We start from the raw sequence: 24,070 nt of genomic DNA on the forward strand, positions 1-24,070 counted from the left end.
AAGATGATGAGAGCCCGTAGCTGTAATTTTACTTTGTAAGGCTGCCTGCGGCGTCTCACAGTCACGTTAGGTGGTAATTACCTGCGCTTGTTAAGCGTGCAGCTCAGTCGAACGCCCGTGCTAAGCTCTAAGCGTCCGGCCTTCACGCGTGCTGTGTCTGTGATGTGGTTCATGCGGCCCACAGAGTGGCCGGCTGCGCTGTGACACCCCTACACTGGGCTCCTCCCACCAATTCCAGGGGTGTGGGGATGCCCCGGTCGGTTTCTAAAGGCCCAGGTGCCGCTGTGACCACTGCCCACCCGGTCCCCGCACTCAGGGCCTTGGTCAGGACGAGGACAGCACCAGGGTTTCGGACAACGGCAGTGGTCTCTCCCGGGACTGTGGGAAGAGGTGGGGGAGATGCGACTGGGACGTAACCAGGGTCTTTCATTCAACCTTCCAGTGAGGGCCGTGTCTGACAGCTCTACGCCAGGCGGCACCTGTGACGTGTTGCATGTTATTACTGTCTTAGGATCTGTTAGAGGGCAATTTTGTCCAATTTTCTGTCATTTTACAGTTCTGTGCAAAAGGCACTAAATTGTGGGTTAAAATGCAGACATCTGGATATCGCTGGATAAAACCGGCCAGAAGCACAGGCCCTCAGAGTGTCAGTCTGTTTGAAAAGCTTGAGCTATTTCTGCATCTTCCCTTTTTTTGGAGGTGGGGGCAGGAAGGAGGGGGCCCTGGTCCCTGGTCCCTGGTCCCTGGTATGTTTCCGATGGCTGGTTCCTCGGGGAGTTTGCAGGGTTTCCACTGACTTCATCCTGGGATTGGGCTCCATCCCGACGCCCCAGGGCCGGGGCTCAGAGAGGCGCTGATCCTGAGAGCTGTCAGCCACCAGCTGTCGCTAACGCAGCCGGAGAGGGAAGCAGGCATCGCCGTGTTGTGCATTAGAGGGCAGAGCGGGTTTTAAAAACATATTCTTATTGCTCTCAGAGAGGAAGGGAGAGGGAGAGAGATGGGAACATTAATGATGAGAGAGAATCATTGATCGGCTGCCTCCTGCTCGCCCCTTACTCGGTGGGGATGGAGCCTGTAACCGGGCAGATGGCCTGACTGGGAATCAGAACTGTGACCTGTTGGTTCATAGGTTGATGCCCAACCACTGAGCTGCACTGGCGGGGCCAGAACAGTTTTTATGAATACTGTGTTGTTCTTGACTGTAGCTGCAAAGCTCCACCCCCCACCCCCAACGGGCTTTCTTGGGATTTGAACCAGAGCAGGTGAGGTGCATGGAATGAACTGCGGGCTCACCGGAGGATCCCTGGGAAGAGTCTGGAGTCCAGACCATCCACACGGAATGACATGGTTCAGTCCCTCCCCCCCCTTTCCCACTGATTGGTTGGAGGCCTTGGTGATGGGCATCACATCCATCCACTCACCATTCACTTCACCTCCCTGTAGTCCCTCCTTCCTGTCTCCACTGTGTGACCTGGGGGTTCATTTGATGACATCACAGTGGACACTGAGGAAATATTTGCTAAATAAACAATGGAGTGGTGGGTATACAATCAAAGGATATTTAATATCAGGAGCCCGAGTTTTCTGCAAGGACACAGTCCTCTCTGGTCCCAGGGCCCCACGGGGTGTGGGGGTGGCTGTCACCTCTTAGAGCACAGACCCCGCCTGGGCCAGCCTGAGGAGGGGTCAGGAGTGGGGGTGCTGGCTTCTCCTGACAGAGGGGTGTGCTGAGCCCCTCTGGCGGGCGGGTGATGAGCGAGAGCGTAGCTCTCTGTGAAATCGAGTTTAGAACTCGAGGCAGACGGCCTGGGACAAGCAGCAGGAACACTGGCATGGGGGGGCGGGCAGGGTGCCAGAGGGGGTCTGACTCAGTCACTTATTCTCCTAATGGTTTCAAGGTCAGGGACAGAAAAGACATGTGCATAAGTGAGGTGGGGGGACCCCAACAAAGACAGAAAACCTGAGTTGGGACCAGGCGGGATTGGGGCTCTGGAGGAGGGGGCTGGCCACCCCCCGAGGTGACCTGAGACCGCAGTCCTGAGACACTGAGCGGGGCGACACACCCCTCCGAGCAGGAATGGGCAAGGGAGTCAGGGGCATCTGCGATAATGATGAAATAAGCCAGTATCAAAAGGACAAGCATTGCATGATTTCCACTTTTGTGGGGTCCTGGACAGTCAGCTCATGGAGACAGAAGCAGGGTGGTGATTGCCGGCAGCTGGGGGTGGGGCTGGGGGCTGGTGCAATGGGTTCCGTTTGGGAAGAAAAGCCGTCTGAACAGGGTGGCGGTGATGGCTGCACATCAGTGTGAATGCGCTTAACGCCCCTGAGCTGTGCGCTTAAACATGGTCTCACATGTCCGACACCGTATCTGTTTTACCACAATTAAAACAGAAAGATTGGAACGCTCTGTGTTCTATTCCTAGAGCCTTCCTTCTGACCTCTCTAGACCTTTCACTTCTGGGAGGCGGGGGGAGGAGGATTTACTAGGGGCTCAGGGGACGCAGGGCAGTTTGGTGCCCCCCCCCCCCCCCCCGTCACCCCTCCACTAGGGACAGGAAACAGTGTTTGGGGCCGCGGTGGCCTCTGTGGTGTTTAATTTGCAGCGGAAGCGGCAGTAGCACCTTTAAGTTCACCTTGAATTCTGCGAGGCAGCTTTGCCATCTGCATCGACATATTTCAAGCGTCCCTTCGCTGCCTACTCCCTTAATTGGTGTTTTGCTCGTTCCTGATGCCCAGGAATGTCGTTAAAGGTTCCTTCCTGGTCTTAGCTCGCACTGTCATCCCCGCAGCCTGGTGATTAATGGCGGGGTGACCGCCCTCTGCCTTCGCCTTCCTCCACCGCAGTGCACCTGGGTCTTTACTGCCCTGGAAGCAGATGTCTTCTCAAAGAGTGAAATTCCTCCCACGCAGCCCCTCCTCCCCCAGCACTTAGGTGAGAAGTCGGGGGGGAGTCGAGGGGGCACAGGAAGGAAGGGGGGTGCAGCAGCCCTGCAGGAGCCTTCAGAAGAGCCACCCCAGGCCTTCCCAGACGAAGGATCTCTGACCCTGCTGGGCTCAGTGCTCCCCGGGGCACCCACAAAGGAGAAGGGTCACGTAGGGAGGAATAGGGGGCCGCCTATTCCTGTTGTCTGGGGATGGGCACATTTTTGAGCTTCTCTGTCTCTACCTAGGCCAAGCGCTTCCTATCGTTACTGTCGGGTCTGCCTCATGGTAACCCTGTGGGGTAGGCCTGCCTGCCCCTTTGGTTTTGCACATGAGCAAACCACAGTGCAGAGCGAGGATGTAGCTGGACCCAGGCCATGCGTGTTTGGTGTCAGAGCTGGGATTTGAACCCGGATCTGGGTGATCCCAAAGCTTGTGCCTCCAGGCCTAGTCTGGAGTCCCCAGCATGTTCCAGAGGCCTGCCCGTGGTTCCGGTCATCCTGATGAAAGCAGGAGATGGACAGGCGGCGGGGCCAGGGCGAGTGGGTGTCTCTGCCTGCTCCTGCCTGCCCTTGCCTTTCTCACCCACAGACACTCTGACCAGCATCTGGTTTCTGGCTTCTGCTGCCCAGCTGGCCCTTCTGTGCTAAATGTGGCTGCCTTGCCGCCCAGGCAAGGGCACGGCTTGGTGACCTCCGTGGCTCCTCTCAACCCATCCCCAGTGCTGGCTGGCCCCTTTCCTTTATGGCCTCGCCTCGGCCTCCCCGGCCTGGCCTCCCACCCTCGTGCATCTGGTTCACCTGTGGCCCAGGGTGCTGCACGTGCCTGCCTGCAGGAGGTTGGTTTTCTTAACCGGAAGAATCAGCATCTTTGGACTGGATAAGGCAGAAGGATCTAAAGGGTGTCCCAAAATTCACGCAAGAAGTAATTTTGATAGAAAACTCATGTTTATAATTAAAAATTGTAAATTTTTTATTGATTCATAAAGTATACAGTATAGGGTTATGGATGGAATAGCACATCGGGTAAATGGCCTCCACGGCTTTGCTGGCACAGACGCAAAGCCATGGTCTTCATTGGTCTTCATTGTCCCTGCTCCTGGGCCATCATTGGTACTTGGTCATGCTGATCAAATTGAAGGGATTGAAATCAAAGGGCAACAGATATTAGAATCTGATTCAATAAACCAAGTAAAATTAGGCTTTTATTTTTTGTTGTTGTTGTTAATGCTCACGCAAAATTCAAATCTTGTGTGAATTTTGGGACAACCTTTAGCAGGGGCTGAACAGGGAGTGAGGCTTGGCAAGGGAGTCAGAGCTGGACTTTCCCTCTCACCTTTTCCTGGAAAACTGCCCTCCTCTCTAGCTCGTACCTTTATGCTCCGGGATGCTCCTCAGAGCAGCGCCGCCCGCGGCTCCCGGGAAGGAGACGGGTGGGCCATGGCGAGGCCTGCACAGGGGCCCACGTGGGGCAGTGGGTAGCAGTGAGGGCGCGCGGCCAGGCAGCGGCACAGTAGTTTGTGCGCGTTCTGTCCAGGCTGACGGTCGATCTGGACACTCGGTGAAGGTCGTGGCGACCTTGATCAGCTCTGGGAGGGGAGGTGGTTTTGATTCTCTGTGAAGGGGAGTCGTAGGGGGAGATGCTCTCTGTAATGATGACTGGCACCTGGGAGAGCTGCCCTCCTCACGCGCATGCTGCGGGCGCCTTGCAGTTCGTACCTTTTCTTTCCCCAGACGCTCGGGGGGCCACAGAGGCGGCAGCATTAAACTGTGAAGACGGCCCTTTGCTAAGGAGTCCATTTCAAATGAAACTGAAACCCAGGCGCGGATTTTTGGTTCACTTCCCAGATCCCAGGAATTTATTGCCTCATTAACACTCCCATAAGCAGTTTTAAATGATTCCAGAGCAGGCTGGCCGCTTGGAATCGCAGGTCATCTTCTTGGCCTCAGGTCTGTTAGCGAGTTCACGACTGACTTTTGCTTCCAAGGGGGCCCCCGATGGGGAGGAAGGAGGCAGGAAGGGGTACAAAGAGGAAATGGGGGTGGGCGGGCTTCTATGGGGGTGGGCAGGCCTCTGGCTTAAGTAGAAGGGACTTTATTGTGTGTGTGTGTGTGTAGGGGGGGGGTGGGATTTAGAAGTTTTGTAAATAAAGGTGGTTAGTCATTTAGCCTGGTGACATAGAGGTACGTGTGTGTGTGTGTGTGTGTGTGTGTGTGGCGGGGATTTAGAAGTTTTGTAAATAAAGGTGGTTAGTCATTTAGCCTGGTGACTTAGAGGTACTTGAGGCGTGTGTGTGTGTGTGTGTGTGTGTGTGTGTGTGTGTGTTGGGGATTTAGAAGTTTTGTAAATAAAGGTGGTTAGTCATTTAGCCTGGTGGCATAGAGGTACTTGAGGCGTGTGTGTGTGTGAGTGTGTTGAGTGTGTGTGTGTGTGTGTGTGTGAACAGCCATGTGTCTTTACTGACTTTGATCTGTTTCCACTTTAGGGCCAAGATGGTTTGCAGCTTTAATTATCTGTCTCATAACGCTCTAGTGCAGTGATGGCGAACCTTTTGAGCTCAGCGTGTCAGCATTTTGAAAAACCCTAACTTAACTCTGGTGCCGTGTCACACATAGAAATTTGTTGATATTTGCAACCATAGTAAAACAAAGACTTACATTTTTGATATTTATTTTATATATTTAAATGCCATTTAACAAAGAAAAATCAACCCAAAAAATGAGTTCGCGTGTCACCTCTGACACGCATGTCATAGGTTCGCCATCACTGCATGTAAGCTCCTTCATGGCTGCATTCATGTGTGTGTGTGTGTGTGTGTGTGTGTGTGTGTTTCATTTTTCTGATCATTTATTAGTAATGTATCCCAAGTACTTAGAATAGTGACTGGCACACAGGAACACAATTACTATTTGTTGAATGAATAAATAAATGACCGTGGATGTGTGTGTGAGTGCGGTTGTGTGTGTAGGTAGGTGCACAGACACGAGTAACATCTCACCTGCACGTTACTTATGGAACAGCCTGGAGTGTGGAGAATGGGGAGACGTCAGAACCCAATCCACAGCCGGGGAGTAGCCTCGTGGAGGTGATAAAGCTCAGGCCCAGGTTTCTTTACTCCCCAGAGAGACTTTTCGTCCTCACAGCCAGGCCTGCTTTCTGCTGGGCTGGCCCAGAGCAGGTCAGAAATGGCCAGTTTGAAGGTAGAGATCATCAGAAAGACAAAACCAGCAGTGACAGCCGACAGCCTGACAGGAGGAGGGAGGACAGGAAGCAGGCCTGCACGTCCTGAGGACAGCCTCTGGGACCAGCTCTTACACCGACTGTCCCTTTGGACATTGCGTCCTACAGCATGGGTGAAAGTAATGGTGTTCTTAGTAGACACTGAACCATCAAGAACTTAAAATATGTCGCATCTCTATATATAAAAGCCTAAGCAACTGAGTGACAGGTGGACCAGTCGCTATGATGTGCACTGACCACCAGGGGGCAGATGCTTAATGCAGGAGCTGCCCCCTGGTGATCATTGTGCTCCCATGGTGGGAAGCACCACTCAGCTGACCAGCCCATCCTGGCGGCCCACCAGCTGGGCGGCAGCCACTCACTCCCTCAGTAGCCCTGCAGGTCCAATCTCTGGAGGACAGACCAGGCACCAACGGACCTGTGCCACTGGCATGATCGTGACAGCACTGCCGGCCTCCTGGAAGTCGGCCTTGGGCACTGCGGCTGCTTCCCCTCCCTAGACGCTCCGCAAGGAAGAAAGGATATAAAAGCGGCCTCCAGGTGGCTCCTGACAACTGGCACAAACATCAGCAGGATGGATCCGAATCCCAGGCCAGCAAGGGCACCTTACCGCCCGCCAAGAGGGCCAATTGCATCCTGGCCCCCCACCACCGCCCTTGGGACGGGCGCCAGATGCAGGGCTCATGGCTGGCGGTGCAAGCCTCTCCCAATCGGGACTGACTGGGTGAGAGCCCGGGGCAGGTGCAGCAGGGCTGGGATGAGAAGGAGCGGCAGGCAGGAGCAGCAGGCAGTGTTGGACTGCGGGTTTCTGCCCGATCCCCGCCAGCCACCCGAGGGACCCCACCTGTGCACGAATTTGTGCACTAGGCCTCTAGTAACTTTGTAAGAAGACAAGGTTACCCCTAACTCTGTAGAAAGAGTCCTTTGGAATGGGGTAAATAGCTGTTTCTGGAAGTATGTGCTTCCTTGATCTATACCAGCAAGCCAAATCCAGCTCGCTGCTTGTTTTTATTAATAAAGTTTTATTGGCAACTTTTGCGCTCTAGTAGCAGAGTCGAGTAGTTGCAACAGAGAGACATGGCCCGCAAAGCCAAAAACACAGGGGCGGGCAAAAGTCGGTTTATAGTCGTGAGTACGCAAAACACAGTTTGTTCTTGTCTTATTATTTACTAATTATTGCACTAGTTTCCATAGGAACAACCATAACCCCGCTTTTGCCCCACCCTGTACTTATTGTCTGGTCCTTTATAGAAAAGGCTGGCTGATCCCTAATCTAAAAGTTGGGTCCCTCCTGGATGTCCCTTTCTGCTTGTGTGCACATCTGATTCATTTGCACACGTAACCACATGGTCCGTATACATGCATGTGTACACATGCCCATCCCTGTGTGGTAGCAACTGCAATTACCATGTTAACACCGCATTCCTCTCACTTGCCAAACGTATAGAAAAGACCTTGGATAAAATTAGCCATTAGCCTTCCCGCTTCATTCAGGAGATGGAATGTGTGACCTCTGACTCAAAGGGCAAAGACATTTGGAGGCCGATGGCCCCTTAGACACCCCGCTGCACGCTCCCCGTCCCCCATGGCTCCTCGAGCACAGAGCACAGGCGTATAGACGGACTCAGAGCTTCTATAGGTGTGAAGGACTCGACGATCATGTATCCCACACTACGTAAGGTGCTGTGGGATAGTGAATGGAAGCCAAGCTCAATGGCAAGAAATGTGCACCATAAAATGCATCGTATGCATCATAAAATGTAGGCTGTATTCCAGGTTGAATTTTGCTTCCAGGTGATTGCTGTGGCCCCGGCCACTGACGTAGTGGAGAAGTTTCCGGCTCAGGCGGCACTGGTGGATGGCTCTGTGCTCATATATCTGTGCCATCTCTGACTGCGTCGAACTCCTTGCTCAGCCTCACTCCTATGCTGCACTCGATCCTGTTCATTTTCAAGTACCAAGAGCCAGAATCCACCACGAAAGGCAGGCTGCCGAGACTAGAGGCTCCTATGGAGAAAACGTGCGCGTAACATTAAAATAAGCGCGAAATCACAGTTTGGTTTGGGGTGGTGAACGGAGTGCCTTTTTAAAAAATTAAGATATCATTTATATTTGACCCTTGTAATGTGTAAGTTCAGTAATTTTTAGTGTATTTACAACATCATGCAACTATCTTTTTTAAATATACAAGCTGTTTGTTCATTTTTGAGGCACTCCACGTAATCCACACGGAAGTGGCTGTTGGAGTTGCACTGAAACCCACACACGTATGCTCCGTTGAGATTTTACAGATGCCTGTGTGCCCGGGACTGCTGAGCATGGGTCCTGGCAGTCCCGGGTCCCTGAGTTTATTTTACACAAATGGTTCATTCCTGTTGGGCGGGGTCCGGGAGCACCAGGGCCACTGTCCCAGGCTTTATCCTAACTGTGGGCCCCAGGCTTACCTGCTTCTGGAAACCTCTCTCCCTCTATTACAGTGAAGCACAGAGTGTACCAGACCCTGCTCTGGCCGCGTTCTCGCCGGAGTCTGTGAGAAATGACATGGGACCGGGGGACACCCCTGATTTATAAAGGGCGGGTTTCTGCAGGTCCCGTCCTGAGCTCGCTCCCAGGAGCCTTCGCTGGGGAAGCCAGAACCCAGAGGACCTAGAGGAAAGCCCAGGGACGCAAAGGCGCGTGCATACACTTGCGTGCACGCAGCAAACGACATTCCCCACACGGAAAAGCTCCTCCAGCTTTGTGAGTTTCATTTCCCAGCTGGTGGCCGGGCAGGCGGCGCAGCCATATGGTGCCAGGCTCCCGGGCTCCCCTAACTCTGCTTGTCGGTGCCATTTCCCTTCCCTCTGGGTTCACACGACATTGACTACCCGGATGTCGATTTTCTTTTCACTTCCGTTCTGGATTTTCAAATTCTCAGACTACAAAATGAGTTGGAAAGTAATTCCTTGTTGCCTCTTGCGATGAGCGAGAATCTGTGCTTGGGCGACCGCTCCGGGTGACGGCGACAGCACATCCCCTAACCTGGCGCCACTTTGGTGGGGGAACCCCACTGCCTCCCGAGCCCTTGGTGGGTGGCGCGTGGGTTGTGTGTGGATTGCGTGTGGGTTGCACGTGGATGGTGTGTGGGTTGCATGTGGATGGCGTGTGGGTGGCGCGTGGGTTGCGTGTGGATGGCGTGTGGGTTGCATGTGGATGGCGTGTGGGTTGCATGGGCATCAGTAGTAGAAAACAGGCCTGGCTGCTTAAGGGTTTCCACACATTTGACGTCTTGCCTTCAGTGGGTTTTTATTTCAAGACCAGCAGCCGTGGGCAGACGGAGTCATTCATAGACTTACAGCATCAGGGCCAGCTGGTTGGTTTTCGGTAGCCAGGGGCCCACAGAGGCGCAGCCCCGGTGCCTGTGTGTTTCACATAGAATTGCCTTTCCGGAAGTATGCTGTCCTGTGGTTGAGAGTGTTGGTGATGTGGATTGAAACAGGAGGCAGCTGTATAGATGGGGAAAGAATAGACTCTCACCCTAAGGCTACAGCCTCTAGTGATTTTGCCTTTGAACTTTCTTCTGAAGTCGATATTTTTTTTTCTTTCTGTTTTTTCCCAAGGACTTGGGGCCCCAGGGGCTAAAGGCACCACTCCATGATTTCTCAGCAATTCAGGGCCGTTTAGGAGGGTTAGAACTCGCACTGCAGAGCCTGGAGGCCGGGAGCCAGCTGCAGGAGGCCTGGTAGGCGGAGGGGGAGAGAGACAGCAGAGGGAGAGGGAGGAGGCAGGAACCTAAAGCAGGATTTGGGTTCAGGTTTATTTTGGAAAGAAACCATCATAAACATAGACGCCAGGCCTCGGCCTTCACTGTTAGTTTGCTCAGGACTGAACCTGAAAACGAAATTCCTTTGTTATCTGCAGTGTATTCGTTGCTTGGGCGTGATGTATTGGAAGAAGATAGTTAATCCATTTTATGTGGGGATCACTTGAGATTTAAGATTAGAGCTGGTTAACGACTTTAATGTACAAAAACTTGAAAATATTTAGAAAGTTGCGTAAAATCTATTTTTTTTCCTACCATGGCGCATGCATTCATGAGAAATAAGCCCCACTTTTGCCTCTGCTCCGCTAAGGTCATTACTAACCTGCACCCCAGTCTGGGTCCAAAAGAGCACAACGAAGGCCAGGGTGGAAACGAATATCACATTTTCACAAAGTTCTCACTAAATTCTTAAACTTTAGATTTTTCTACTTTTATTTTTTAAAAAACTAAAAAGATATATATTGTTTATTGATTTCAGAGAGGAAGGGAGAGTAAGAGGGAGATAGAAACATCAATGATGAGAGAGAATCATTGATTGGCTGCCTCCTGCATGCCCCCTGCTGGGGATATAGCCTGCTACCTGGGCAGGTGCCCTGACTGGGAATCTAAGCATGACCTCCTGGTTCATAGGTCGATGGTTAGCTGTTGCGGCCAAAGGTAAACTGAGTGGGGGGGTGAAAGGATTAAGGAAAGACAGATAAGAGAATGAGAGCTGGGTCTCGGTGGGACGCTGCTCCCTGATGAGGAGACAGCGCCAGCGCCCACAAGCCGTGTCTTTATTTTATAGCAGATGCCACGAGGCAAAGTAGGGGCGTGATCACGTGGTTTACAGCATTCTCGTGAGCTCCAACCTCACTCAACTACATGCACCTGAACTCTACCACAAGGCACGTGGGGCTACGTGTTCGGACCACAGGTTCAAGCTTACAACCACAGCCGTTGGCTATGATTGTGCTGGGAGGGCCCTGCCCTCCAGCTGGGACTTGCACGTGGCAATGAGAGGACCCTGTCCTTTCATTAGTCCGAGGCTTGAACCTGGCCAAGACACTGTAGCCGCGCCCCACAGTCAGCCACTGAGCCACGCTGGCCGGGTAGATCCCCCCCTTTTTTTTTTTTTTTTTACTTCTAGCAATAGTTTGGAGGTAGGAGAGGAGTCACCTTCGTAACTGACATTTAAACGCATGCTTTTCTCTGAATTGAGATGGACCTCATTCACGCCAGCGCAAGGACCGAGTTTATTATTCTTGTAGGCTGACGTGTCTGACAGGCTGCAAAATCTCAAGTGAAATAGATGTGTTAGCGCGCGACGTTGACTTGTAATTCATGGAATTGCTGCCTCCCGGTAAAGGAAGGAATCAGCAGAGGTGTGCGTTTTATTTATGTGGCAAAAGCCAGAAAACACACAGGAAAACCTTTGCTCTGCCGGCACAGCTGAAGGTGAGTGTTCCAGGAATCCAGAATGCTCCCTGCAGTCGGTCCTCAGGAGCAGGGGTACCGGGAGGCCCAGGGATTCCCGGGGTTGGTGGAATTGCCAGGCTTGCTTGGGTGCCCCTGCCCTGCTTTAGCCGGAATACTGTGCATGGATCCTCCCCCCTCTCCTTCCTTCCTCCTCCCCTACTCTGTCTCTCTCCCTCCTTCCCTCTCTCCCTCCCTCCCTCTCTCCTTTCTTCCTTGTTTTCTCCTCTACTCATCAGCTGTTATCTCCCAGGTTGTTGTTTTTTTCTTGGTGGTTTCTCATCTCCTCTAAAGAGACCCGGAGAGCTCAGTCTTCATACCTCTCCTCTGTCTACACTCACTCCATCCCTATGTCATCCCTCCTGTCCCAGACTTGCAATACCCTTGGCCTGGAGTGGACTCTAGCCTAGGCCTTGAACCTGAACTCCAGACTCGATACCCACCCCCCCACCCCTGCCCTCCACACTCATCTCACTCTGGCCTTGCTGGCCTCCCTGCTGGTCCTAGGTATGCTAACTGTGCCCCCACCTGGGGTGTGTGTGTGTGTGGTGTGTCTGTATCTGTGTGTGTGTGTGGTGTGTCTGTTTCTGTGTGTGTGTGCGTGCGTAGTGTGTCTGTGTGTGTGTGGTGTGTCTGTTTCTGTGTGTGTGTGTGTTCGTAGTGTGTCTGTGTGTGTGTGTGTTTGGTGTCTGTGTGTGTGGTGTGTGTATGTGGTGTGTGTATCTGTTTGTGTGTATGTGGGGTGTGTGTGTGTGTGGTGTGTGTATCTCTGTGTGTGTGTGGTGTCTGTGTGTGTGTGTAGTGTGTCTGTGTGTGTGTGTATCTGTGTGTATGTGGGGTGTGTGTGTGTGTGGTGTGTGTGTGGTGTGTGTGTGTGTGTATCTGTTTGTGTGTATGTGGGGTGTGTGTGTGTGTGTGGTGTGTGTGTGTGTGTGCGTGCGTGTGACTCTCCCCGCCTGATGTGCTGCCCTCGATGCCTGCTGGGGCTATTACCTGCAGGTCTGTGTTGAAGTGGCCGTGGGGGAGGCCGTCTCTGAGGGTGTAGAAAAGGCCGGCCCTGCTCCAACTACAAAATCCCCTTTGACCCGCCTGCCGCATGCCTTTCCGTGGATTTGCTTTTCCTCGTTTTCCGCCAGAAGAGAGCTCCAGGCTGCAGAGACCTGGCTTTGTTCTCTGCCCCGTGGCCAAGGTGGGGCGCAGAGTAGGTGTGCTGAGTGGATGCATGAAGTCACCGCAGGAAATGCTAGGCACATGCCCTGTAGAACTCCATGCCTTTAATTTTAAAAAGTAAATGGGTTCATATTTACGAAGTGAATAAAGTCACAGATGTGTGAGTCATTCCTCCTCCCTTCTGATTTAAGACACTCACAGATGCACCTGAAAGGGCGAGGACAGGCTGCAAAGGGTTACAGCGAGCTCACAGTGGATGCTAATGGCCAGAAATAGTTTAAGTAACAGCATTAGCAGCTCAGTGGTTTTGCTAAAGGACCGCAGTATTTTTTAGAAGGGAAGCTTCAATAATCCCATTTTACTACTTCCCCAAACCCTTGAAAAACACAGTACTCATTAGTGTTGAATTCTTTACTAGATATCCACCCCCAAACCCACCCTGCTACTAGTTGTCTGGGGTTTAAACGTTTTTAATAATGCCTCGATAATATTGGCTTAATGAATTAAGTTCTCAGAAAAGTGGCCAGGCTTGGCTTACAATAAATCACGTTATGCTTTTTGCAATAAAAGCAACTGAAACTCTGCTTGTAAGTAATAATGGGGAAAGATCTGGCATTAATCAAACCAGCGGCCACAGCTGGGCTCTCTCTGGTGGTGTTAATACGGAACGTATCCGTATTTGAGGCTTAAAGCACACAGTTAGGCAGTCCTTTGAGAACAAGCTTTTGCAAAAAAAACCCAAAACGGTGGGGAATTGCACCTGAAACGTCCAGAAGATCCTATTTTCAAAGTCTCTGTCTTAGAACATTTTATAAAATTACGTGGCTAGCCTCTTGACCATTTAGCTCCTCCTGGGATAAAGGTGTTGGGGGTGTTTTTTGCGTAAGTAATTGCCCTTCACAGTTCCTTGAGGGGATGAAGACGTTGGCCTGGCCCTGTTCGGGTGGGGGGATCCCTCCCAGTCTGTGCCAGGTGCCAGCCCAGCCTGCCCGGGTGGGGCATCTTGGGTACAGCAGAGAGCCATCCATCTGGACCGTGGCTGATACACAGGAAGATCTTGCCGCATCAGAATCGCCTTTTTCCTGAAGGAGATTTCTTGAGAGCTTTCTACTAGTTTCAGCAAAAAAAATACTCCCAACACTTTCTTCCTAGGACCAACCACATGGTCAAGAGGCTAGCCACGTAATTTTTTTTTCTAATGTTCTAAGACAGAGACTTGGAAAATATAGTTTTCGAAATGTTTCAGGTGCAAATCCCCACCGATTTTTTTTTTTTTTTTTTTTTTTTTGCAAAAGCTTGTTCTCAAAGGACTGCCTAATTGTGTCCTTGGTGTAGCATCTCATCCACCCCGAGACCCTTGCCCTTCTCAGAAGCCTGCTAGTGTCCTGGGCCACAGACTGTCTGCCAGTCCTGTAACAGGGTGGGGAACGTCTGGCCTGCGGGCCGTATAAGGCCCGTGAAACCACTTGGTCTGGCCCTGCCAAGGCATGAGGGGTGAGTGGATTTAATCTTCCAGCAAATATAGCAGGCCAATTTTTAGGTTGATAATTTTGTATGGCCCCTGAATGATGTTATAAACATGCACATGGCCCTTGGCAGGAAAAAGGTTCCCCACCCCTGGCTTTAGCAGATAAATACAACTGTTCTGTCCAATCCTAGGCTCCCATGTGCTAGGATGGCTGGAGGCAGCAGCGAGGACAGTCCTGGTGTCTGTCTGTCTCTCTCTCTCTCTCTCTCTCTCTCTCTCTCTCTAACGTGGGCTTGTGGGTGAGCCCCTATAGGAGCATCTAGAAGGAATCATTCAAAGCAGACGGCTGCAGCTTTTGCTCAGATCCTCAAGCTGTTCTGCAGCTCTCCGTCCCGGGAGGGCCCTCTGTGGGGGGAAGACGCCACACCGTGGGCACGTGTGTGGTCGTGTGTGGAAATCTCGCTGCCCGGCAGTCACCCTGGCCGGGGTTCGTGGGGGGAGCCTGCGTGGAGGATGTCTGTCTGGTTCTCTGGCGTTGTGGGGTGTGACCGTGAACCAAAGCTGCCAGGAGGTGTGGCCAAGTCCCGGATGGAGGCCTTGTGTCCCTCTGCCCCAGCCCTGCCTCCTGCACGGGCAGAGCTGTTCCCACGAAGCTTTGCTCACGTCCAGAGCTGTGCACGTTGGCCTGGGGCACCCTGGGTACAGCAGAAGGTCTCCCTCTGGCCAGTGGCTGATAGAGACAGATCTTCTACGTCAGTGGAGACTTTTCCACTAAAGATCTTTATGGGAGAGAGAAGGGCAGGAAACCTGCGGACCGTCCCAGGATGGCTCCCTCCCACCCCAAATAAACAAACATGTCCCCGATGGATGGTTAGGTCTGCGCCTCCAGACAGGTCACGTCTGGGTCTCAGAGCTAGTCTGTCGGGTGTCGCTGGGACTCCCTCTGCCCACAGGTGTGGGGCACCGTCTCTGATGTGTTATGAGGCCATTGTGCCTTCCCTCACCGGGCCTGCTGTCCCGAGCAGCCTCCAGGGGGCACGAGTCGGGGTTGTCCTTACTGTGAACATTACGGCACGGTTTCTGCCCCCAAGGAATTTGCCTCGATGGTGGAGATACAGCAGGCACCGCTCTAACTCGCCAGGGAGAGTTTGCCAAGTGGTGTGAGTAACTCAGACCAGAGAGGAGCCATGGAAATCTGGGGGAGTCAGACCTTACGAGGGGGGACAAGTATTTTGTTTTTTTAGCTGAATGGTTATAGAATTGATATTCAGTGAGCTGTACACGTCTCCAGTGTATGATTTGCTACGTCTGGTCATAGGTACACACCCATGAAACCAGGGTCACAGTAGTGAACATGCCCGTCACCCCACATGTTGTCTTTTGGTTTCTGAGGTGGGATGGGAACTGTCGGGGTAGGAATGCAAGCAAAGGCCCAGCACAGGGACTGCAGGACTCCCGTGGACAGAGGGGATGCCACCCTGACTGTACGGGAGGGTCACGTGAGGACCCTGAGAGGCGATGATGAGACAGCGTGAAGTACCTTACATGGGGCCCAAAACCAGGGGTGCAGGGCAGGCCCAGCGGAGCCAGCAGGAGTGTTTGCTTGTGGTGGGATATGTCAGGACAGAGCTTATCTGCTAAAATTTCATCTTATAGAAGCAATAGCAACAATGTCAAATTTTAGGTGCTTTATTATTATTATTATTATTTTTATTATTTGGTAGTAAGTCCAGGAAAACATAGCCAAATACATTTCTGCAGTATTTCATGCATACAAAATCAATTAACGGAGAAAGAAACATTAGGCAATTTCATAATTGGATAATTAACAGGCTCCTTAATAGCCTTGTACTAATACAGCTACTTGCAGATTGAAAATAAATCCATTTGCCATCTGATGGTACATGGGCGCCTGCCCATAAAGAAATACATCTAATCCAGATAGCCTTTAATAATTTAAAGTGAAATTTCAGTGTGCCGTACTAGGATCGCAATTAGTGTTTCATATTTGTGAAGTCCATGTTGAACTTTGGAGTCATGTTGAACATGAACTTCAGAGTTCAGGGAAGCATTTTAAGTGGGAAGCACTCTCCCATCCTTAGCTCTCCCTCCATTGGGATTGGGTCCCAGCTTCCCACGGCTAAGGGGTAGACGGGGAGCAAGATTTTCATGTTGGAAGGTAGGTAGGCTAATGTGAAGTCATCTTTCTCTTTCTCCTCTCCTGGGAGGGGCTGGCAGCTGCCAGGAGATGCTGGAAGTGATGGCTCTGAGATTCTCACTGAAAATCCTGCAGAGGCCCTTTGGAGCATTATGTACTCCAAACGGAGAAACTAAGAATACTTTCCAGTTGAGAAGCATCGCATGGAAACTCAGATCCATGGAAATGAACTACTCTTAACCTAGAGAAGAAGGCGAGGAGCCATCCGGTCCCAGCTCAGGAATGCCGGGACCCATTCTTATTTGGGTTTCATTTAAGAAGACCCTGACTTACCCTAATGCAGGAGGTGGTCAACCAAAGATCAGTTCTAAGTCACTCTTAATTCCAAAAGTGTTTGTTAAGTCCTCCCAGATAATAGGCTGCTTAATAGCCTCATATCAATATAGTGACTAAAATCCTCATCGCTGTCATCGTCATCATCATCATCGGTGGCGCTATAGGCCTATATACAAGGTGCTGTATCACATACTGAGAAGTATAACACCTATAGTAAGAAAAGCATAATATGCTAATTAGACTGGACAGCTGAACGACCTTCCGGACGTCCTTCTGGATGACCTTCCGGATGAAGCCAGGGCTGTGAGGGCTGGCCGAGGCAGGCAGGGCTGCGAGGGCCGAGCCCCTTGCACAAATTTCATGCATCGGGCCTCTAGTTGATTTTGATTGCTTACCATTTATGTCGCATTTATTAGAACCAGGATGATGCTAAACATGTCACATGTTTTAACACATTTAATCCTTGCTTAACACGATATAGGGCAGGGGTCCTCAAACCCGCGGGCCACATGCAAATACAAATATTGTATTTGTTCCTGTTTTGTTTTTTTACTTCAAAATAAGATATGTGCAGTGTGCATAGGAATTTGTTCATAGTTTTTTTTAAACTATAGTCTGGCCCTCCAACGGTCTGAGGGACAGTGAACTGGCCCCCTGTTTAAAAAGTTTGAGGACCCCTGATATTGGGGCTGTTGTCAATTTCTAATTTTACACCTAAGGAGACTGAAGCTGGGATAGGTTTTTAAAATATAGCTCCTGGTCACACAGCTCCTACATGACCCAGGAGGGACTTGAACCGCCCATATCCTTAACCAGAAGTCTTCAGAAGAATCAAGAGACACCATCCATGTTATGCAGTTGGAAAAGATGAGACTTAGACATTAAAATACTTTTTCTGTGGTCGTGATAAGAAACCCCTCGCTTGTTCTTTCAAGTAATTCATGAACTGTTCTTAATCATCTTAAGTTCTAATAAAAAAAACCCAACCCTTTTCCTTTGAAGCAGATAAGTCTTATCATCTGCGACACTTTCCACGCGTGGCAGCGGCAGTCCGGCCATTCCTGGAATCCCACCCGCCTCTGACTCCCATGGTCTTCCGTGTGGGACCCGTCACTCAAACCCCAACCTCCCTGGCGTCTTGAACAGGCTCCGTTTCTGCTTGAATCTGAGCAGAATTGTGTAGGCTGGGCACCGTCACTACATTCCGGGTTAATTTGGCTTCTTGTGTAGAACAGCTCTGGTCTGACATTTAACATCTCTTCCTGCGACGGGTTTTGGTCTCTCTGATCTCATTACCCAGCGTGCCTTTACATCCATCCTTTTCACCCGCTCGGATCCTGGGCGTGTGTGATCCGTGTTGCTGAGTGAGTGCTTTGGGCCCACGGAGCAGACTAGTGATCATGCGGACCCTGGGGTTCAGAGGAAGTTTCCAGGGAAGTTCCGTGTTAACGAGGCAGGTCTGTGAGGTCAGGGCATGGTGAGTTGCTACTGCCCCTCCATTTCGGCTGTCAGGTCACACCTGAGCAAAAAAATTCTCACACATTCTGGTAGATTCAACGTGACCACTGGGTGAACAGCATCTCACGTGAGAAAGACAAGACTCCAGCTTGTCCTGGTCCTGTCTGTCCCTTTGGCCTTCCACACCCGTCTAGCACATGTGGACGTGAGAGGTGAAGGTCAGGGGGCTGGTGACCATCGAGGAACCAAATCTTCCTGGGAAAGACATTACGTCTGCTGGCTGGCATTTTGGGCCCATCCTTCGGTTTCAGATGTTCAGATGCCCCTTTCTGCCAATGCCGAACTAAGATTCTGCCAAATATCTGACTCTTCTTTCCATTTCTACCGACATGGAAAAACCACTTTTTGAGACATACCTGAATCCAAAAAAATTTTTTCATTGTAAAATTTTTCTGTTTAGCATTAGGCAGCTGGACTCAGGTTAGATGATCCAATTGTGTTGGCAACATCCGAAGCAGCATCGTCAGGAGCCGGTCGAACACAGGCCTTCTTCTCGCCATCAGGCCTGACCAGGGTGCTGACCTTGGCTGTGTCAATGTCATAGAGCTTCTCCACAGCCTGTCCGACCTGGTGCCCGTTGGCTTTGACATCCAGTGAACACAGTGTATTGCTGTCTTCCAGCTTCTCCATGGCTGCTGCGGTGGTTGGGGGGATTTGATGAGGGCAAGCTTGTTTCTCCTGGGGGCGCTCTTCTGAGGATATTCAGGCGGTCTTCAGACCCTCAGTGTCTTTGGCTGTCAAAGGTGGGTGACGTGTGGGTCTTTTCTTTGTGGCTGTGGACGCCTTTCTGCACTTGGTTTGCCTTCAAAGCCCTTGCTTTGGCTCCTGCTTTGGGAGGGGCAGGGGCCTCCCTCTTAGCTATTGGAGCCATCTTCGTAAAAAGCCGAATCCAAATATTTGAATGGTTATGAATGAGTGTTTGTATTCTTGGTTCAGATTCACTTGGGGTTTGCCATCCATTGTTTTGCAAACTTTCACTTTCATGTGTTTCTATGTTATTAAGATAACTAGAGGCCTGGTGCACAAAATTCGTGCACTGGTGGGGCGGGGCGGGGGGGAGTCCCTCAGCCAGGCCTGTGCTCTCTCGCAGTCTGGGAGCCCTTGGGGGATGTCCATCAGTTGGACATCCTTAGCACTGCCGTGGGGGTGGCAGAGGCTCCTGCCATCACCGCTGCGCTTGCCAGCTGTGAGCCCAGCTTCTGGCTGAGGGACACTCCCCCTGTGGGAGCACACTGACCATCGGGGGGCAGCTCCTGCATTGAGCACCTGCCCCCTGGTAGTCAGTGTGCATCATAGCGACTGGTTGTTCTGCTGTTTGGTCAATTTGCATATTAGCCTTTTATCTTATAGGATTGTTTGGAGGCGGGTGGCGAAGTCAAGGCTAGCGTGATGGTGGGAGGTGGTGGAGATGTTAGAAGTGCTGAAAGCACCAGCATGGCCGGGGGCGTGATTACAGGGTCAGCTCTGGCCTTGGGAAGTACCATCTCCACGTTTGGCGACGGATGGAAGAGAAAAGGGATGGACGTGGGAGGTTTCAGACTTCCAGCCTGGATGCCGGAGTGAATAACAACAGTATTCACTTCACTCCTCACTGTTGGAATAAAAACAGGTTTAGGGGCAAATACAGTTAATTCTGACTTGTCAAGTAGAAGGGTATTCACCTGGTGATGTTTTCCCGGGGGTCAGGGTATAAGGTCAGAGTTGAGGAGAAGGTTGGGCAGGGATGGAGATGGAGAACTCCCAGTCACGGGCCTGGCCTTGGATGCCTGCGAGAGGAGAGAGAGATTTCACAGCATCTCTTAGATCGAGTCTTCCCAGGACATGAGTTAACCGATGATGGCCATTAGACGACAAGAGGCCTTCAGAGCCTGGCAGCACCCCTTCCCTGAAGTGCCCCTAAAGGAAGCAAGGGACCGGAAACCGTCAGGGGCATATGCTTTGTTCTCTGTGGCGGTCACTGCTCGGGGAGACTGAGGTGCCCGAGCGTTAACTTCATTCATCCCACCTTCCTTCTGGGGAACTTCTCCAGTTTTCTAATCGGTGACGTGTTTTCTTGAATTCCTCTTCCTGGCAGATGGGGGATAAACATACTTTTGTATTATTTTTGAAAGATGAGAGTGTGTTGAGCACAGAACCTTAACCTTGAACGTTTAGGATGACCACGTTGCCCAGGTACCCCAGTGGCCCATTGTCATACGTGCAGAAATGAAAAACGGGACTTTAAAAGCCAAGGGTCTCCCTGGCTGGTGTGGCTCAGTTGGTTGGGTGCTGTCCCGTGCACCGAAAGGGGACGGTTTCGATTCCCGGTCAGGGCAGATGCCCAGGTTGCAGGTTGAGTCCCCAGTAGGGGGTGTGTAGGAGGCAGCTGACTGATGGTTTGCTCTCACATCGATGTATCTCTCTCTCTCTTCATCTCCCTGCCTTTCTCTCTTAAAATCAATTTAAAAAACCTTCTAAAAAGTGAGAGGTTCAGCTGGTGCCTGGCTTCCCGCTGTTCCTAGTTGAGTCTTTCCTGACGTCACAGGATGAATCAGCACAGACAACATGAATGTCTCTGAAGGCCTCGAGCTGGGAAGCATGCGATTCTGGTGCCTGATTCATTCCTCCTGCGGCCCAGGTGCCTGGGTGTCAGCTGGTCAGTGCTGCTCTTCTCTTTGTCTGCGGGGGCCACTGGGGCCACGGCGTCCTGCTGGCGTCTGCGTCAGGGAAGCTTAGCATGCGTGAGTCACCCACGGTTCTGAAGGCTCCTGTTCTCTTTCCTTCCTGCTATCACCAGAGGCTCTGCCTCGCAGCGCTCTCCTCTATTCCAGCACGCACAGAAGGCTGTGCCTGTGGGCCGTTCCTCTTTGAAGGTTTGAGTTGCACTGAATATTTATAGCGTGTGGACAAGCACTTAAAAGGGGTTTTAGTTCCCCCAGGATGGATCTCTTGCCTTACGGAGGCCTTTTGATGATAAGAATTCCCACAGGCTCCAGATCAGGCTGCGTCACGTTAGGAACTCCTCACGGACATCAGGGGGCAGTTGCTCATTAAAGGGCCCATCTCAGCTTTGCCCTGGACAAGGCGACAGCGGGCTTGTGGCTGGCTGTGGCCGCGTTGCTCAGACTGGTGGTCAGCTGCGTTGTTGATGCCTTGGGATCCAGGAGGGGGGCACCGAGCTGCGTGTGTATGTGTGTGTGTGTGTGTGTGTGTGTGTGTGTGTGTGTGTGTGTGTGTGTTGATTGATCTGGACTAGAGCTAGAGGTGGCAGCACAGGGACATGGCATTAGGTAGTCCAGGCACCAAGAAGTGCCCTTGACTGTGAATCAGGACAGAAACCGTTCCCACACATGCTGCAGGGCCTGGCTCGTTAGGTGGCCGACATGTGTTACTTGTTAGTTGTTAGAAGTTGCACAGCAAAGGGCAGTACGTGGAGCAAAGAAGGCACCGCCTCCAGGGAGAGTAGTCGAAACCAAGAAGAAGAGAGAACAGGCTCACGGCGGTTCTGTAGAGCAGATGTGCCATCCAGCTGCAGATGCCCGAGTCGGTGCAGCCTCTATAAGGACCTAAAATCAACTGCCACGTGCAGATGGCCCTGGTCGTGTGTCTGCCTCCTTCCTGTGACGCTTCTGCCCATGACTGGGGTCACAAGCACTCTAAGTGAGCAATCAGAGGCTTCTCGAACCCAGTCTGTGGGTGCCTGATGGCAGAAGCCGTGGGTTGCGGATTGGTTTTGAATGGTGGTCTCTGATTTCTCCCACCGCCGTCTCCAATTTCTCCCACCACGATGGTGGAAGGTGGAAGTGAATAGATGAATTATGAAACACCTGAAGGATAAACACCATGTTGTCATTAAAAAACCACATTTTCAAATGACATTTGCGGATACGGGAAGATTCTCATTATGTAATGTTATGCGAAGAAAAGCAAGAGGCTATATCTCGACCCATATGGGGGTCCAAATAAATTCCTTTTGAACAAATGACCATTTCCCAGATGAATGGGGAGAAAACCTCAGATGTTGGTGCAAAAAATGTGAGTCCGTTGATGACTTCCACTCTTGGGCTCCTGCAGTGAAATGTTGTGGACTCGTGGCCAAGAGGTCTGGGCGCTGTCCAAGCTCTGAACCCTTTGGAGCTCATCTGGAAGCAGAGGGGACAGTCTGCTCTGGAATGGTCCAGAAGGGCCCCTGTGGGCCCCACGTGCTCCGAGTTGCCCTTTGAGACTGTGGACAGAGCACAGGCATCGAGACAGACCCCGCGGGCAGGTCTCCTTGGTCTGCGTCACTTTGTCAGCCGGACCTGATCAACCTTGACCTCCTCTTGCTCCCCATTGTTTCATATGACCGTCTCGAGTTTCTACCTCCGGAGCCACTCCTTGCTGCTGCTGGGTAAAGAGGCCTCTTGATTTATTAATCAATTAATCAGTGCACGCTGAGGGGCTGTTCAGGGTAGTGAAACAAGGAAAACAAGATGCTGGGGACTGTGATCAAGATGGATCGTAATGAAGAACGGCCCTCCCGCCGCTGAGCTTCCTGCCGCCCTGGTGACCCACACCCCTGCCCTCACCCTCATCCTCAGCTCATCCAGCCCCGCTCGGCCCTGAGGGGGCTCCCCCCCCCCCCCCATAAAAGCTGACAGCAGGTTTCAGGAAGGCAGGTTTTCTCCTGGGTCCTTGAGGAAGATAGGCCTCGAGAGAAGCCTCATCAGTTATTTGCAACAATTGTTGAATCTCAAAAGTTCAACCAGGCCCCAGATATGGCCGGTCGCCCTGTCCACAAGCATGGGCTCTGTGTTCTTCTGTCCCCGTTTCCCTACAAATGGAGCCGGAAGGGCCTGACGACAAAGGTGTGTGTGACCGATGACAGGTTCCGGGAGGCTAAGGCAGTTGTCCAGGGTCACACAGCTAATGCGTGGCAGAACTGGAGCTGGACCCCACGTGTTTTGATACCCAGTTAACACACCTGCTGCTTAGTTCTCTGTGCAGTCCTGCCTTCCTGGAAAAAGTAAAGCAAAGGAAATGAAAGAAAGCGTCCTCAGTCATTTCCTGATCTCTCTTGAGTCAGGGCTTCCGCGCTAACGGGTTTTTAACAGCAGTTTTAGATGAACTTCGTGGGGACAGTAACTTGGGCTGTCTGTCAAGGGGATGGTTTTCTTCTGATTGATCAGGATATCGGGATTCGGAATCAGGCACGGCCAGCGTGCCCCTCAGAGGTCGGCAGAGTGAGTCTGCGAGGTTGGCTGGCCGCTGGAGCTGGCTGGGTCTCGGGCCAGGATGGTTGAGTCTGGTTTTCTCCCCGTGGCACGTGGCACACGGTGCTCACGAGGCTGAGGTTTTGCTGGAACAGAATCTCTGCTCGAGGTCACAGGCAGCACCTCCATTCGTTACCAGCTTCCCATGGTTCCCAGGGGCCGGGTCACAGGGCACTTGTCCAGAAGGACTGTGCTCAGCCCGCCGCACCTGGACAAACATGTGTGCCTACTAGTGACACGGTGGGGGACCCAGGTGCGGTCATAATCCTTCAGACACAAGGAGAAGAACCTGCAATGTATTGACTGGCCTGGCAAGGAGGGTGCTGAGAAATCTTTCATTTTTAACAATTTCTTAAATCTCTGCTATAAAAGCCTTGTGTTTGTGAGATGTGCTTGTCACCTAGGGGCTCTTCTGCCTTATTCCTGTGCTCATTTCTGTGGGATGTCAGTCCAGCGCTTTGAGTAACTCTAGGACAGCGGTTCTCAACCTGTGGGTCGCGACCCTTTGGGGGTCGAACGACCCTTTCACAGGGGTCGCCTAAGACCATCGGAGAACACATCTATAATTACATATTGTTTTTGTGATTAATCACTATGCTTTAATTATGTTCAATTTGTAACAATGAAAATACATCCTGCATATCAGATATTTACATTACGATTCATAACAGTAGCAACATTACAGTTATGAAGTAGCAACGAAAATAATTTTATGGTTGGGTCACAACATGAGGAACTGTATTAAAGGGTTACAGCATCAGGAAGGT

At 51.6% G+C, this 24,070-nt stretch overlaps 1 protein-coding gene across 1 annotated transcript in view; it reads left to right on the forward strand.

Moving 5' to 3' along the window:
* KIF26B (kinesin family member 26B) overlaps nucleotides 1–24,070 on the forward strand; it is a 356,959-nt gene that overhangs the window by 106,841 nt on the left and 226,048 nt on the right. The gene's annotated exons all lie outside the window — the stretch shown is intronic.

Source organism: Myotis myotis, unplaced genomic scaffold (assembly GCF_014108235.1).
Source record: "Myotis myotis isolate mMyoMyo1 unplaced genomic scaffold, mMyoMyo1.p scaffold_m19_p_21, whole genome shotgun sequence".
Classification (NCBI taxonomy): Eukaryota; Metazoa; Chordata; class Mammalia; order Chiroptera; family Vespertilionidae; genus Myotis; species Myotis myotis.